Here is a 15,843-nt window from a genome sequence, read left to right on the forward strand (position 1 = left end):
TACAGACTCATCTGCAAAGATGGAGAGGCAGGAATTTTGTGGGGTTTTTGTGGGGGGGGGGTGTTTGCCTGATCATTTTTTCTAATGGATTTAAAGTTTTAGTTGTTTAAAATAAACATTTAGAATGTTGATTCATTTTTAATTAATTTTTGCATATAGTATGAATGGAAGGACTAACTTTAATTTTTATTTTTATTTATTTTATTTATTTTTTTTACTTTATTTTAAAAAACAAAGATAAATGTACAAATTTTCATCATTTTTGCATATAAGTATACAAATACATTTTTAAGGTTGTAATTAAGTATTTGTGGATATATATACATACACATATGTATATATGTAACAACAATATAGGAAAAGAGGCTATTAATTTGAGAGGATAGGAGAGAGACTAGGAGGGGCTGTAGGGAGGAAAGGGGGATGTGATACAGTTCTATTTTAATTAAAATATATTCTTTTTTTTTTTTGAACTTCACACAGTCTGTGAGTTGTTTCTGGGGTGTTCAGAGCTTTCTGGGGTTAGTCTCCCATTATCAGTGACTGCATATTATGTCTGTTCTTTTGTAACTGGGTTATCTCACTCAGGATGATATTCTCTAGATGCATTCATTTTCTTAAGAATTTTGTTAAGTCATTGTTTCTGATAGCTGAGTAGTACTCCATTGTGTAAATGTACCACAATTCTTGTATCCATTCATCTACTGAAGGACATCTGGGTAAAGTAACAGATTTTTTCTTGAATTACACCGTTTACTCACTGGGGGTGGGGACATGTCTTGGTATGAGTGTGGAAAGCAGAAGACAGTTTGCTGGAGTTCTTTCCTTCCGCCACGTGGGTTCTGAGGGTTTAGTTCATGTCATCAGACTGGGAAGCAAGTATCAAACAGCTTTGTTTTTTGCTTGTAAAATCCAGCTGTGCTGATAAGATCTGTGGAAGAGACTACTTTCTACTCTTGACTTTTATTAAACATGAATTATGTTTTCACTCTCAGTTCAATGTCATTGACTTGTTTGTGAGTCCATCCTTAGCCAGTATTTTACTGTTTGATAAGTCTTCATGTGCAGTTAGTTTGAAACCAGTGGTAATAAGTCCTTTAACTTTGATTTCCCTACCTCCCTCCCCCCACAGCCCCCCCAAATTGTTTTGACTCTTCCAGGCCTCTTTCAATCCCATGTGGATTTTAGGTTAAGTTAAGATGGTTGCAGGGGGAAATCTAATCCTACATGACCACTGTCCTCATTAGAACAATCCAGAGAGGGAGTGTGCAGAGCTATACAAACACACTAGGGAACATCTGAGTGCAGCCATTTGCAAGCCGTGAAAAATCAGGAAGACCTGTCTCAAAAGGGCAAAATAAATGGACAGAGATTGTTCTTGAAGCCATTCAAGTTACTTAACAGGAAATTGATCTAAATAATAACCTTTTAAAATATTTAATTTACTTATTTTTTATTTTATTATTTTTATTTTTGTTTCATGTTTTTGTTTTTCTGAGACAGGGCTTCTCTTTGTGGTCCTGGCTATCTAGACCAGGCTGGCCTTGAACTCAGAGATCCTCCTGCCTCTGCTTCTTGAGTGCTGGGATTAAAGGCATAGGTTACCAGCACCTCAAGATTTTGTTCAATTTTGAAGTTATGTGTATGCAGGGGTGGAATGTGCATGTGGATGAAGGTACCTATAGAGGCCAGAGGCACTGGCCCCCATGGAGCTTGAGCTACAGGATGCTGGGAAAGGAACTGAACCGGGATCTGTGCAAGAGTGATGCCCACTCCCAAGCCCTGTGCGAACTCTCCAACCCTTTAAATAGTAACTTCTGCAGAATGTTCTGGAGTTGGAGACTCTTAATCTTACCACGCCTGCAAGTGGATGTAGGCAGTGTGTCCAAGGCCTGCCTGAGCTACAAAACAACTCTGGCTCAAAAGGTACCCATCAGAAAGTGAGAGAGGAAGACACACACACACACACACACACACACACACACAGAGGGGTGGGGCGGGAATCAAAGGGCTAAATGAAAACCTGGAAAAAGCCTAACGGAATTTTAGTGGCTCTTTCTCTTTCTGGTTGTCAACTTGACTATATCTGAAATGAACCACAATCTAGAATTGGAAAGGTCACCTATGATCCTGATCTTGAGGCTGGAGGACACAAGTTTCTGACCTGGATCTTGGCATGGAGATCTTGAGGCATAGTGGCTATGAATTCCAGGACACTGAGGCAAGGGGATCTCTGAGTTCAAGGTCTTCTGGAACAAAGCAAGTCCCAGATCCAGGTGTGGTGGTACACATCTTTAATGTGGGACTCACCTTCTGTTGGAGACCTGCTTGCCTTATGGGACTGAGAAATTTCTAGATTCTTGGACTTCATTCATAGCTGCTGGAGAGTTGAACTACAGACTGTAAGTCACCAACAAATTCTCGTACTATACAAAGACTACACATAAATTCTGTGACTCTAGAGAACCCTGACTAATACAAGAATCAAGGAGATTTTGAAAAATAAAAAAAAAAAATAGAGTATCTTACTTAGAGATGAAAATATGAAAAGGTACTGGAGAGAATTTCTGAGGCTATAGACTGCAATGCCTGAAATAAAAGATATTACTAGGTGGCAGATTCTGTATTGCTCTCCTGGGGCAACCATAACAAAGTATTGCCTCCAAACCTAAGCTTCCCCAGGTCTACCAGTTACATATTTGTTACTATTTTTGAAGCACCTTTGACTTAGGGGAAATCCAGAAAGTCATGCGGATGGTCAGGGCAAGGTAGTAGGTGAGAATAGTCCTGGAAAATTTTAAATCCTGTTTTTCTTGTAGTCTGACTAAATTTAATGTAAATCTGGCTGAGTGTTAAATGGATCCACAATCCCAACCCATCCTGCTGAGATGGAGAGGCAAGAGTTTTGCTGTTTTGTTGTTGTTGTTTTGCTTTTTTCTTTCTTTTTTTTTTTTTTTTTTTTTTTTTTTTTTTGGTTTGGTTTGGGTTTATTTAAGCCTTTCTTTTGTTGTTTAAGCCTGGGCAGCTTAAATAACAAATTTATTTTCTTATCCTTCTGGATAAACAAAGTCTTGGCAGAGCTGGTTTTCTATGAAGCCTTTCTTCCCTTAAGAAATATTTGATGGTCTGGGAAGTTTTAGTCCGTGGTTGGCTGGTTAGATGAATATGGGCCTACATGAGGCAGAAGCGTGTATGTGGAGGCTCAGAGAGACTCTGTTTGTGACACACATGCCTTTTTTGATTGCTACAACTTTCCAAAGAAACTCTCCCTGTGGAGGTTGATTGCACAGCTTTCCTGTGGACTTTGGCCTCCAGCATTTTCTATTTTTCAAAGCTTCTAACAGTGTCTATAGACACTGGTTACTTTAGAATGAATCAGACAATTTTGTGCCTGTCCTTTCAGCAGCCCTGACAGCCCATAACAGACTTTACAGTCATCTACAAATAAAATTCCTAGATCCAGGCAGGGACCATGCTCCCACAGGGGTAAAAGGAGACGCTGTCTTCAAGGATTTTGTGGGATAAAGGCATTCAAATATGCTCTTGCCTTACTCTCTAACATCACGTTTTCTTGATCCATCATTTACTTGAGGAAACTGCTATATTTTGGATCTTCCACTGTAAACTCGGTAGTGTGTTAACAGATGTTTACTAGCCTGCTTCAGAAGAGAAAATGTGGGAAACCTCAATATCATGATTACCAGTTTCTATGGTAGAAATCCTCCTGAAGTGAGCGGTTTTGGATACTTATGTGAAAGCATGCAATATGGAGTTGAGATGACATCTACTTTTGGGAAAGCCCATGGGTTCGTGGGAAGCAAATCTAGCACCTTACTTCAAAAAAATGCAAGGCTTAAGCTATTAACTAATAAACATTACCATCTTTAGTTGTCTTTAGTAAAATGAATAAAATGGGGAATGATGTTTCTTGACTAGTCAGGATCTTCACTCCCTTGTATTCTCCAGTGCTCTGCAGGTACTCTGAAGACTGCCTCCAGATGATCTGTCTCCATAGCTGCATTCTATCTTTAGATCTTACATCACTGGCTTCCATGAACACAACCACAGGGAGCAGGGCTCTCTCCCCACACACTACCACCCTGCAGGGAACAGATCAGACCTTGAAAAGACTTGTTCCTAACTGGTGGATCTGTTAACCTTGTGAGCTGGAGGGAAAATGTATCATCATGCCTTAGCTCCCTGATTAGCAAGGTGCTTAATCCAATGCTGGTCATGCCTGATCTCACCGCTAAGCATGCATTTCCCTGGAAAGTTTATAAAGGTTTCTTGACAGGCTTAACACTTCCGTGATTGTCAAGACCTTTACCTGTCTATTCAGATTCAGGCTTAGGCAAGTTGGTAGAACAAAAGCTGCTTTGCCTTGGAATGTGAGTTCTTGGACTCAGTTCTCTGAAGTGGTTGCGTTGCCTCCTGCTTTGAATCCATCCTTTTGTCTACCGACTCATAGTCTAGGTTGGGTCCTATACACTGGCCAGAATCTGGGTATAGAAGACAGTTCTAAGATGTGTAAAATATTCTGAGAAACCAAGGGAGGAACTCTCTTCCTTCCAGGTTCTAAGTTTTTGTAGACTCCAGCAGACAAACAAGTTTCTGGGGAGGTGAGGCTAAGAGCAAGGCTGATGTACCTTATACTCCAAATGGGGCAGTGGTTTCCAGCACTAAGTCCTTTTGTTTGTTTTTTCTTCTGTATTTTAGGGCTTAAAATCCTGGTTTCTGCTTACGGAGATATGTGGCAGATACACCAAGTGTTATAATTTCTTTCTTTTCTAAAAATTTAATTTAATTTAGTTTATTTTGTTTTTGGAACAGTTTTCTCTCTTTAGCCCTGGCTGTCCTGGAACTAACTATGTAGACCAAGCTGACCTTGAACTCAGATCCACCTGTGTCTGCCTCCTAAGTGCTGGGATTAAAGACATGAGACACCAAGTAGCTGTGCACTCAAATTTACATACCTGGGAATCAGCAGAGGTGCAACCCAGTTCTGCAGAAATGGTGTACATCTGTAATCCTGCCATGCAAGATATAGAAGCAGGAGTTACAGGACCAAAAGTAAGAAGGAAGGAAGAGCAGACAGACAGACAAGGCAACAGTACTTGGCATAGTTGAGGGACTTGGAAAAGAGTTTTTCCATCCTAATCTCTTCCCAAATGATAGTGGTTGCTATGGAGAGAAGCTTCAAAGGATATCGACAGTGGTACCAATTTACCTTCCATGATGGTAGTTGCTGCTGAGTGATGTTGATCAATGGTTAATCTGCTCTTTTGTCAGTTAGCAAACGCCACTCCCAGATGTAACATGGTTGTTAGCAGAATTAGAGGCATCCACTCAACAAATGAGTGTGGGGCCTGAATACTGACTTTCATTTGACACACTGTAAGAAGAAAAAGGATTTCCACTTAACCTACAGAAACTCCACAGAAAGAAATTGTTCTGTCTTTCCAGCCAGTGGCTAGGCTACTTGATAGGTATTGCTTGCGTGTTATTTACTTCAGTGTTGACATAACTCTGTTCAATCATGTGTGCAAATAAGACCTTGAAGTTCAGGGAAGTGAGGCACTTGCTCTACTTGGGAGTTGGTTTTCTTGCTGCTACCCTGTTAACCCAATCTATTTCATTTGTATCTTAGTGAAGAGCTGCTCCAGGGAGTAATGATAAAAATGTAACTGTATCTGAAAGGACCTTACTGGTGGATGGATGAGAGTGTGGTACAGTGAGAAGAACTGGAGCTTTGATGTTTGGCATTCCTGCTCTGCCATGGCGTGACTTTTGACAAATACCTAATCTCCCCTCAAAAGGTACCGACGGGAATTAAAGCAGATGGTAAGTACCTGGAGGAACTTAAATACATGTTTATCCTTTCTTTCTCTCTCCTAGTAGAATGTAAATGGACATTTCTAGCTGCCTTCAGTGAGTTTGTTAAAGACTCAGTACATTGTTAGAGATATTGTCATTTGTTTTAGTTCAAACAAATACCCATTGTGTGAAATTTTTATGGAGGTGTACTGGCAGGTTTTGTGTCAACTTGACACAAGCTGGAGTTATCACAGAGAAAGGAGCCTCCCTTGAGGAAATGCCTCCATGAGATCCAGCTGTAAGGCATTTTCTCAACTAGTGATCAAGGGGAAGGGTGGTGCCATCCCTGGGCTGGTAGACCTGGGTTCTATAAGAAAGCAAACTGAGCAAGCCAGGGGAAGCAAGCCAGTAAGTAACATCCCTCCATGGCCTCTGCATCAGCTCCTGCTTCCTGACCTGCTTGGGTTCCAGTCCTGACTTCCTTTGGTGATGAACAGCATTGTGGAAGTGTAAGCTGAATAAACCCTTTTCTCCCCAACTTGCTTCTTGGTCATGATGTTTTGTGCAGGAATAGAAAGCATTGTGAAGCTAGACAATTCCTATAGAAAAGGACGGTCACTGAAGTTCATTACTCAGAGAGAGACACAGTAAGAGTTGGGGGAGAGAAGATAAGTCTGCCATACAGCAGTTGCAAAAATTCTGGAGATAAAACACACATGCAGAGAAAGAAAGAGCAACAGAAGACAGCAAAGGATGTGTATTCAAGGAATAGTGTGGGTAGCTGATGGGTCCCTTCAGAAGAGAGCTCCCCATGACCGCCTTCACGAGGGCTTTCCTTCCACCTCCCACCCACTAGGTGCTGGGTTTCTCTAAGAACCATTGGGACCAACATCTCCTAGAATTGTCCACAAGGCCAGAAGCTTCTAGTTTTTGAAAAACTGCTTGGAAAGGTTTTTATTGTTGTTGTGTTTGTTTGTTTTGTTTCAAGTCAGGGTTTCTCTGTAGCCCCGACTGTCCTTTTTTGTTTTGTTGGTTTTGTTTGTTTGTAAGCCTTCCTGGGGGGGGGAAGCAGGGTGGGGAGGAGAAAAGCTGGACTGGAAGCCCACTGGCCAGCTAGCCTACCCCAGACAGTTCATTGAGAGACCCTGTCTCCACAAAATATGACGACAGTGATGGAGGGAGAAACTGAGCATCCTGCTTTGGGTTCCGTGTGCACATGCTCAGCTTTCAGCATGGGTGCTGGGCACGTGAGCTCATGTGCATGCAACACACACATACACACAAATACATACAAACTAACTCATCTCTATACTAAACCTATATAGATGTATTTTTTCTTCATAATTTCCTAATAACTGAGCTGAAATCAGTTCATGTATATGTCCACACATACATGTTTGTGTTCTATATATCTCTGTATATTTATAACAACCACTTTCAAAGTATTTATATTGTGCTAGGTATTGTAAGTTATCCAGACTTTATTTGAAGAATATGGAGAATGTACCTAGATTTCATGCAAATACTATGTCATTATTTACAGGGACATAAGCATTGTTAGAATCTGGTATCCCACAGAGGAAGGTGCTAGGAGCAATCCCCCCAGAATTCTGAGAGATAATTATCTCTGCAATCATGGCATTTAAAATTGAGTGAAGGGGCTGGAGAGATGGCTCAGTGGTTAAGAGCACTTGTTGCTCTTGCAGAGGACCTGGTTTCGGTTCTCAGGACTCACATTGCAGTACACAGATATTCACAACTCCAGTTCCATGGGATCTGATGCCTTCTTTCGACCTTCACAGGCACTCCTGAGTATGCATGTTGTGTACAGACATACATGTAGCCAAAACACAAGTCAAATAAAAATGAATAACTACCACTTTCTCAGTTTAGTGAAGACAATACCTACATAATTTATACATAAAACCAAATATAATTGTAAGAGTTCTCAGAAGGACTAAGTACTATTTATTTAACAAGCCTGTTATGATGTGAGACTGAAACATCTTCCCCAGGCTCCTGCTGTCAACACTTGGTTCCCGGCTGGCAGAGCTATTTTGGGACACTGTAGAACCTTTGGGATATAAAGGCCAGCTGGTGCAAACAGGTCGTTAGGGACAGGCCTTTCAAGGTTCCATCACGCCCCTGTTCCAGTTCTAATTCTTGGCTTACGGTACTATACCCTACAGCTGCCACACATCCTACAGCCTCAGCAGTCTGAAACCATCCTGACACCAAGCATTGTCTTCTTTGTTTTTGTTAGGTTTCCAGTCACATCAATTCAAAATGACTGCAGTAGGCTGAAGATCTTTCCAGTTACCCTTCACCTCAAGTTTCAGCTCATAGATCATTCTCGAAGTCTATGCGAATTTTCAGTGATGTTGCCTGCCTGTGCAACCTTACACATTAATCTGTTTCAGCAAGGTGACACTTTATCACTTACTTCCAGGGCGACATCTCATCATCTTTCTCTAGTGTACACACAATCTTCGAGGACAGGAAGAGTGACCTCTTCACAGGGATCCACACTGCCCACTACACATGCAGTTGTTTGATTGATACCATTCCTGTTTCCCTCTTATCTCAGGAATGAGCAGAGCCCATGTATGTGCTAGTACAGACCTCTGAGCAAACACAACGTCTGTATATCACTTTCCTAGTCAACTGTCTTAGGGTTTCTATTCCTGTACAAAACATCATGACCAAGTTTAATCTTCCCTCTGAAATTTCACAAGTTAGGCCTCCATCTTCTGCACTGTTCTCAACATTATCCTCCAAGCTCTTACAGAACATCCCACAGAGCTCTTAACAGGCCAGTAGTTCTTCTAGCTCAAAATTCCAAAGTCCTTCCACTGTCCTCCCCAAAACATGGTCAAGTAGTCACAGGAGTACCCCACTATGCTGGGGAGGAAAGGGTTTATTCAGTTTATACTTCCAAACTTCTGTTCATCACCAAAGGAAGTCAGGACTGGAACTCAAGCAGGTCAGGAAGCAGGAGCTGATGCAGAGGCCATGGAGGGATGTTACTTACTGGCTTGCTTCCCCTGGCTTGCTCAGCCTGCTTTCTTATAGAACCCAGGTCTTCCAGCCCAGGGATGGCTCCACCCACAATGGGCTGGGCCCTCCCCCCTTGATCACTAGTTGAGAAAATGCCTTACAGCTGGATCTCATGGAGGCATTTCCTCAACTGAGGCTCCTTTCTCTGTGATAACTCCAGCCTGTGTCAAGTTGACACAAAACCAGCTAGGACAGACAGGATGTTCATTCTTCACTGCTTCAACTCTGCTAAAAGGACACTCATTGGCTCCGCCCTCAGCCTCACTGTGTGGCAGGCTGAGTAATTGTGGTGACATTGTAGCAATCTGACTAGAACACGAACTTCAGCTCAGCCCCGAGACAGCCTTGCACAGCTGCAGCTTCCCTCACTCCTCTTCAGTGTCATAATTCTATCCAGCCGGTTTGTCCCTTGAGACTATTACAAAACCAGCTTTAAGAATGCACAGGGGCTAGGGACGGAGTAAGGCGACTGCAACAGAAGCCAGGACTAGAGTTCAGTACCTAGAACCCATACAGTAGTTTCTGTCTGTCATCCCAGAGCCACTATGGCAAGATAGGAAGCAAAGAGAAAAGAAAAAAATCCCAGAAGCTTGGGGGCCAGCTAGCCTGGTGTAGCCAGCAGAAAACAGGAGACACTGTCTTGAAGAAAATGGAAGGTGAGAACCAGATGGAAGAGGGGGTGGTAGAGCAGCACACCCAACATCCTCTTCTGCTGCTACACATGCACACCCCCCCACACATGAATACATGTATGTACACATGCATACACCCCACACGTGAATACATGTATGTATACATGCACAGACCAGAAAATAGAGAGAAAAGAAAAAAAATGCCAGCATTCTGCAGAGCCAAGACTCTATAAAGTGTTGTATTTCAAACGCATAGCCATTGATTCTAAGTCCTTGTACTGACTTACTCCTTTATAGATGCTCCATCCCCTCCATCCCAAGTGGCAGAGCCTCCAAGCCGCTAGGAATTTGTCTTCATTTCCCATCTTGTTACAGGTGTGCTGGGATTACAGAGGAATACTACTGTATGGGCCCCAGAGAACTGAACTCGGGTCTTCTGGCTTGTGCGGCAACCACTTTACCCACAGAGCCAGATGCTGGGTGAGCATTCTATCACTGAGTCATACATCCAGTCCTTTGGGTAGCACCTTTGTTGGCTGCATATTGCCCCTACAGACATGACACTCTATTAACCATTCCCGTATTTCCTGTTGACCACACCCCCTTTGGTTGCTTCCCTCGTATTTCTGCTTATCATCGGGTACTTTTAAGCTCTGAACCTATGGTCACCTCTGCAAACAGTCCTCATGATGAGCCCCTTCATCCTTTAGAGCCTAGATCTGGGATCACGCTCCTGCTTGGAGCTGTAGTCTGAAGAGGAAAGAAGCTGCCACCACCACCTAAGTTCTTGGTGATGCTAGTACCCTCTTTGGCAGTGTGTTCGCAATGGTTTTATGAATAGTGTAATGTTTGGATCTTCCTTGAAACACCGACTTCTGGCCTTACATGACGCTGCCACCTAGCCTTTACCTGCCATTCCTAACCTCAACTCTTCAGCTTGATTCAGGTCTTTCTGTCACTTTTCCACACTCCTAAGAATACCCATAGTAATGTTGCCTCATCCTCTGGGGTCCTGTGTCTTGAAGAATTGTCCCTACACTGGTACTCTACAAATATACTTCTCTGGGGCCAGGCCAGGTGACTTACGATTTATATAGCTGACCGAAGTTCTCCTCTTAATCTGACTACTGGGCAGCTCAACATCAAATTTTAATCAAACATCTATCACATATGTGCCTGCACTATGTGTGTTTCACATGTGTGAGAACGCTTGATTTGTACTTGGTGTTGTTTTACCCCTGCTCCATCTTATTAAATTTAGTTTTACAGGCTGGAGAAATGGCTCAGTGGTTAAAAGAACTGACTGCTCTTCCAGAGGTCCTGAGTTCAATTCCCAGCAACCACATGGTGGCTCACAGCCATCTGTAATGGGATCTGATGCCCCCTTCTGTGCACTCTCACATAAAATAAATAAACCTTTAAATTTAGTTTCACTACACTCTGATTTTTCTGACCTGCCTTTACTCAATACATTGTCTACCCAGTCCTCTAATAAAAACTGTGTATCATCATCCCGTGCAATTCTGGTCTCTATGATGGGTTCTTCAGCAAGTTACCACATTTCTTCTCTATGAGGGGATAATGATCATGTCTGCTCTACAGGGTTATCATGAGAATAGATAATCGTTAACACCAATAGTTATTAAAGTCCACTTAACCTTTTGGCCCCCAGACAATAAGTCTAATATAGTTATTTTACATGACTGTAATGTACTAAAGTTTAGAACATAACATCAGTTTATTCTAAAAACTCTCAATATAGAGAGTAAAGAATTACAAATCATACTTATTATGGCCTTAATCAGATTGAAAGCTTTTGTGGTTCCTGTAATTAACAGCAGTGTAACTGAATGAATTGAGCTCTGATATAATGAATCTCCACATAAAGAGTTTATTTATTTGTCTTTACAGACAAATAATGGCTCCTTCACACTTGACTTTATAATGTATTGTTTTACAGGAATGTTAAGATTACTTTGTACTGACTATTAACAAGGAGGCTTATTCTGCCCTTGGGACTTAGCATTAATAATTCAAGCCCTGTGGTACTCTGAAGACTGAGTTTGGCGCCCTCAACACTGGTGAGCTTGCCAGTAGGCAAAAGCTTAAGTTAATCCCTTGAGCCTTTCTCTTCCCGTTGGATTACATTTTGTGATGCCCATCAGCATAAAAATGCTGTGACTTTGTCTTTAACTGGACAGCATCTATGTATATTTCCTAGCCGAATGTCATGCCTGCATCTGACAGATGGAGATAACTGGAGTAGAAAGCCCTAGTTGGATGCCTTTAAACAGTAGAAAAATAAAACCGAGGGATAAAATTTAGGTGTGACTGTTTTTTTTTTAAAGATTTATTTATTTTATGTATATGAGTACACTGTAGCTGTCTTTAGACACACCAGAGGAGGGCATCTGATCACCTTGTAGATGGCTGTGAGCCACCACGTGGCTGCTGGGAATTGAACTCCGGACCCCGGAAGAGCAGTCAGTGCTCTTAATGGCTGAGCCATCCCTCCAGCCCAGGTGTGACTGCTTTTAACACTAAAATTTTGTTATTTGATGTAATGGATGGTTTTGTGTCAACTTGTCAGGGTTGTTGCTGTTTTGATTGTGAAGATTCTGTAGTTTTCGTTAGCTGGGGCTGAAAAATCAGCTGAGATTAACAAGATACCAGAACTGCTAAAGCAAAACCTTTACATTACTGGGATTGTTGATGCTGGTCAGCTGGAGCTAAGAAAGTAGTAGTGATAGCTCGCTTCGGCAGCACATAGACTAAAATTGGAACGATACAGAGAAGATTAGCATGGCCCCTGCGCAAGGATGACACGCAAATTCGTGAAGCGTTTAGCAAGAGTGGAGCCGCCACTTCGTAGTGTCTTGGAAGAATCCAAGTTAAAGAAAGAAGATATCTATGCAGTGGAGATAGTGGGCGGTGCCACACGCATCCCTGCAGCGAAAGAGATCAGCAAGGTTTTTGGTAAAGAACTCAGCACAACATTAAATGCAGATGAAGCTGTCACTCTAGGCTGTGCTCTGCAGTGTGCAATCTCATCACCTGCTTTCAAAGTCAGAGAATTTTCTATCACTGATGTGGTAGCATATTCAATATCTTTGAGCTGGAATTCTCCAGCTGAAGAGGGGTCAAGTGACTGGGAAGTCTTTCCCAAAAACCATGCTGCTCCTTTCTCCAAAGTCCTCACCTTTTATAGAAAGGAACCTTTTACTCTTGAGGCCAACTATAGCTCTCCTCAGGATCTGCTCTATCCAGACCCTGCTATAGCTCAGTTTTCAGTTCACTCCACAGTCTGACTGCTCCAGCTCAAAAGTGAAAGTCAAGGTCTGGGTCAATGTGCATGGCATTTTCAGTGTATCCAGTGCTGCCTTAGTAGAGGTGCACAAGTCTGAGGAGAGCGAGGAGCTGATGGACACTGATCAGAATGCAAAGGAAAAAGAGAAGATGCAAGTGGACCAGGAAGAACCACATGCTGAAGAGCAACAGCCACAGACACCAGCAGAAAACAGGGCAGAGTCTGAGGAGATGGAGACCTCTGAAGCTGCATCAAAAGATACAAAGAGGACCAACTACCTCAAGCAAAGAAGGCAAAAGTGAAGACCAGCACTGTGGACCTGCCCATTGAGAGCCAGCTGCTGTGGCAACTGGACCGGGAGATGCTCGGCCTGTACACAGAGAATGAGGGTAAGACGATCCTGCAGGATAAACTGGAGAAGGGACGGAATGACGCCAAGAATGCGGTGGAAGAGCATGTGTATGAGATGAGAGACAAACTTAGTGGGGAATATGAGAAGTTTGTGAGTGAAGATGATCGTAATAATTTTACTTCAAAATTAGAGGATACCAAAAATTGGCTGTATGAAGATGGAGAAGATCAACCAAAGCAAATTTATGTAGACAAACTGGCTGAATTAAAAACTTCAGGTCAACCTACTGAGACGCAGTTCCAGGAATCTGAAGAAAGACCAAAATTATTTGAAGAACTAGGGAAGCAAATCCAACAGTATATGAAAGTGATCAGCTCTTTCAAAAACAAGGAGGACCAGTATGAACACGTGGATGCTGCTGACATGACAAAGGTAGAGAAGAGCATGGAGTGGATGGACAGCAAGCTGAACCTACAGGACAAACAGAGCCTGACAGTGGGCCCAGTGGTCAAGACAAAGGAGATTGAAGCTAAAATTAAGGAGCTGATGAATATTTGCAGTCCTATAATTTCAAAGCCCAAACCCAAAGTGGAACCCCCAAAGGAGGAACCAAAAATGCTGAGCAGAACGGACCAGTGGATGGCCAAGGAGACAACCCAGGCTCCCAGGCAGCTGAGCACGGTGCAGACACAGCTGTGCCTTCTGATGGTGACAAGGAGACAACCCAGGCTTCCAGGCTGCTGAGCACGGTGCAGACACAGCTGTGCCTTCTGATGGTGACAAGAAGCTTCCTGAGATGGACATTGATTGATTCAACACTTGTTTATATTAAATCAGACAATTATAAAGCTAAAGAAAAAAGAAAGTAGTGGTGATTAAGAGACCAGCATCACTGAGGTGAAATCTGGAAAGTGTTTCCTGAGAACACAGAGAAACTGTGGTCCAGAGATGGCCAAGGCTGTACCTCATGCTGCGGCTGGACTTGGTAATGTGTAAGAGTCACCCGGGTGGTACTGGTTTTGAAGGAATGAAGGGGTCATGAAGAGCAGCTGAGGCTCGGCACTGTGAGAGGCCATGGAAGGCCACTGGTGAAGGTGTAGCTTAGTTGCAATGAGCGACCCAGGACTGACAGTAGTGTGTTGGAGATGCCAGTACCATGAGATGACCACCAAAAACAGCAGCGGCAGTGGAGAACAGGCAGCTGGGGCCTAGAAGACAAGGTGTGTCCTACAAAGGGCACAGCTGGAGAAGTGACTCAAGCCCTTGGAGGAGTCCAGAAGTTCTTAAGTGGTTCCCAGACACTGGATGGTTAGAGCTTGATTTTACTTTTGACTGTTAAGACTTTGATTTTAAAAGACACTGGATATTTTAAAAGTATTACAATTTTCATGTGTAAGAATTTGTAAAGACTGTAGGACTCTTAAGGTTATTTAGATCTTGGGGATGAATAAGAAAGTAAGGGTTGAGGCTTAATAGTGTTGTGTTTATGTGTCAAGTTGACAAGGGGTCAATTGTACTGGCTGGTTTTGTGTCAACTTGACACAAGCTGGAGTTATCACAGAGAAAGGAGCCTCAGTTGAGGAAATGCCCCCATGAGATCCAGCTGTAAGGCATTTTTTCAACTAGTGATCAAGCGGGGAGGGCCCAGCCCATTTTGGGTGGTGCCATCCCTGGGCTGGTAGACCTGGGTTCTATAAGAAAGCAAACTGAGCAAGCCAGGGGAAGCAAGCCAGTAAATAACATCCCTCCATGGCCTCTGCATCAGCTCCTGCTTCCTGACCTGCTTGAGTTCCAGTCCTGACTTTCTTTGGTGATGAATAGCGATATGGAAGTGTAAGCTGAATAAACCCTTTCCTCCCCAACGTGCTTCTTGGTCATGATGCTTGTGCAGGAATAGAACCCCTGACTAAGACACTGTCTTACAGAGATGGGCTGAGAAAGTTCTCCCAATTCATATTCAAGCTTTTCTCAAGGAATAGTTTGATGGTTTAACCACATGCCAAATTCCTGGCAATGATGGCATGCCCTAAAATATTTTTGGTCCAGAATGTCTTAGCATGAGTATTGACAGTCATTCATGTGTCTGACTTACTGGCTTTTCATCTTTGTCTTTCAATAATTTACTCAATATCTATAGAACCTTTATTACTTGCTGTGCATGGCTCCTTTAAGGTAAGTTTTAATTAAACATGTTAGTTTTATTTACTTATTTAGACAGGACACACACACAATATTTATGTGTATATGTATATGATGAGGGTTTGGGAGATAGCTCAGTGAGTGAATGAAATATTTCAGCTGGAAAGTGTGTGGAACTGAGTTCAAATCCCTGGAACTTATGTGAAGCTGAACAACAGTAGTATAATTCCAGTGTTCCTAGGCCAAGATGGAAGACAGCATGTTGTAGTTTGTTAGGCCATTTATTTGTGTTCAATGATTTTCTTTGACAAAGATTACTTGCCTTCTTAGGATTTCTATTGCTATGTTGAAACACATGGCCAAAAGCAAGTGAAGAGGAAAGGGTTTGTTTGGCTTACAGTTTCATATCTTAGTCCGCCATTGAAGGAAGTCAGGGCAGGAACTGAAGCAGGGCAGGATCCTGGAGGCAGGAACTGATACAGAGATGATGGATGAGTGCTACTTACTGGCTTGCTCTTCATGACTTTCTCATTAACCTACTT

At 42.6% G+C, this 15,843-nt stretch overlaps 1 pseudogene across 1 annotated transcript; it reads left to right on the forward strand.

Moving 5' to 3' along the window:
• The first annotated feature begins 12,322 nt into the window (after positions 1-12,322).
• Positions 12,323-14,031, forward strand: LOC308424919 (heat shock 70 kDa protein 4-like; annotated as a pseudogene). The gene has a single exon. The product of its transcript is annotated as a heat shock 70 kDa protein 4-like (transcript).
• The last annotated feature ends 1,812 nt before the right edge of the window (positions 14,032-15,843 follow it).

This window comes from Micromys minutus (genome assembly GCF_963924665.1).
Source record: "Micromys minutus genome assembly, chromosome: 9".
Taxonomy (NCBI): Eukaryota; Metazoa; Chordata; class Mammalia; order Rodentia; family Muridae; genus Micromys; species Micromys minutus.